This window comes from Morone saxatilis, unplaced genomic scaffold, assembly GCF_004916995.1.
Source record: "Morone saxatilis isolate NCDOM2014 unplaced genomic scaffold, NCSU_SB_2.0 Contig17, whole genome shotgun sequence".
In the NCBI taxonomy this organism is placed as follows: domain Eukaryota; kingdom Metazoa; phylum Chordata; class Actinopteri; family Moronidae; genus Morone; species Morone saxatilis.
This window is the reverse complement of record NW_023339729.1, coordinates 26,705,874-26,708,363: the sequence shown is the minus strand read 5'-3', so window position 1 is coordinate 26,708,363 and position 2,490 is coordinate 26,705,874.

Below are 2,490 nucleotides of genomic sequence, written 5' to 3'. Positions count from 1 at the left end.
TTTCTGACTTAAGCTTTTTATTCCTTGCAGAATAAAAAAGAATAAATATCCTTTTCTAACATTTATGTGTTGCACTTTAATTTTGAAAGTACATCTAAACTCCCAGCATAGAGGGGGAAAACTTGCTGAAAATGCAAACCTGCTCACGCAAGCCCAAATGTGAATGGGCTCTATTAGAGATGGTGTAGAAGAAGCAAGCAGCCAAATAACCCCTCCTGTTGGGCTTGAACCCAAAATCCTCCACCTCCAACCCCCTGGTTTGATTTACACCACATCCACTGTAATAGTGTATAAAGTGGGAACAGGAATTTGTTTCATAGCACTTTGCTCATACATTTCAGCAGATGAGAATGAATGCAGGAAGCTGGCTGCTGTCTCCTGTATTGGACACAAATGCAGGGATCAAACCTGTGATTTTTCTGTAAATTGTGGAGAACGTTGAGGAATCGTACGAGTTAAGTGGTTTAATACAGTATGACAGTGTGTATTAATGCATGAAGTACATGTATTTCCCTATGCGTGGTTTTGGGAAAGGGTATTTGTTCAAACTGCTGCCTTTGTGCGCAGTTCACTCCTCAGAGAGAACAAACACTCTCCCGGTGGATTTCTCCTCATTAAAATAAAGGATGAATCAATGATTTCTAAACCTTCTATTTATCCAGGAGAGAAATTTGCTGAGCAGTCAGGCTTTTTCTGCAGAAAGGCTTTACGGTATTAATTTCTCACATTTATACATACAATTATACATATTTACATCTGAACCAACTTTAAATGTGTTTTTCTGCATATGTGATTTTGATGGTTAAAACTATGTAAAAACCCCAGCAAGCTTTCTTTGTGGCTCAGTTTGTAACATACGTTGGAGAGCCAATCTACCACTTTAAATGCCTGATCAGCATTACTGTTGGGAACACGACCAAAAAGTTGACAAAAAACATGACACATGGCACAAAAAAGTTTCTATGTGAAAAGTCTGAAGCTGTTGCTGTTTCATTGTTTGTCCCAATATAACAGGATGGCACTAGTATATACTGAGGGTGGAAGTATGGTGGTGATGTTTGTGTGTTTGCTCCATCTGGGCAGTCCTCTACTGACACTTTGTGGTCACATGAGGTGCTGCCTTAAGTAAACACACACACACATACGGAGGCATACAGTAGTGTTTCTACTCTGCTAACAGACAGAGGCAGATATTGTACTTTTTACTCTGTAAGATTGATTTTATAACTTGAATTATTAGTTACTTTACATATATAAATATATTATAGATAACAGTAATAATAGAAATAGCATTATTATAGGTTAAGATAAGCCTTTAGTGATCTTTGGGGTATATATTATTATACAATGGGCCATTCTGCATAAGTATTTTTACTTTTGGTACTCTAAGTATATTGTGGTGTTAATACTTGTATATTTTTACTTAAGTGAACATTTTAATGTAGAGCTTTTACTTGTAACTAAGTATTTACTGTGCTATTACTACGTTTACTTAGTAAGTAAAATATCTGAGTGCTTCCTCCACCACTGCACACACATTTGTTATTCCATATTTTTATATTATATTTATATTCTCTAACATAACCACTGAAAACCCCTGAACTTTAATTCTAAGGCAAAACCTTAAAACGAAACTCTAGTCTTGTATGGATAAGACCTGCATGTATTTGTGTCTGCTGTCACCTAGTGGTCACACAAACTACTGCAGCAATTCATTGTTTGTTCCTGTCAACAACCTAACAATCACATCAGTAATCACTAAGCTGAAAAATATAAAATAAAACAGGTCAAATGTGCACTCAGCCTTTCTCTGTCTCTGCTGAAGCACAGATTGCTCTTCCAGAACCACCATTACCAATGAAGCTTCTCTTTACTGACGCTTCTCTGTCCTCAGTCTCCACTCATCAACCCTTCCTCATTCTTTATCACCAAAAAGTCAGTCTTGACTTCTCTACTTTTCATTTCCACTGCCTCTTTCCCTCCATCTCTCTTGTTATATCCCATCTTTCCACTTGATGACTTTTTAGCCAGATTCTGTTTTTGCAGTGACCCCTTAATGAGGCAAAACGTTTTTAACCTGTTTGTTTTGTCAAAATGTTTGCATAAAGTTCTTTTTGACTGTTCAGACTGGTGTATTTACTTAGTGATCTCAGAATATGAGAAACTCTACCAGGTTAGCAAACAGGGCACTCCAAAAGTAGCTAATTATAAATGGTACGACGATGAGGCCAGCAGCGGAGGTAACCACCATGAAATAATGTGTGGACACTTCCAAGTTGGAATAATGGGACTTGTGTGTGTGTGTTTGTGTGTGTGTGTGTGTGGGCACGGAGCCCACCTGCGTCACAGTGTGTGTCAGCATGACGCATTTGGTCCTGTATCACCTTGTTGTCACACACACCCACACACACACATACACACAGAAGCAGAGGGAGAACTCTGATTTATTCTCTTTAACACATAAAATAAAACATACATCACAGATAACAA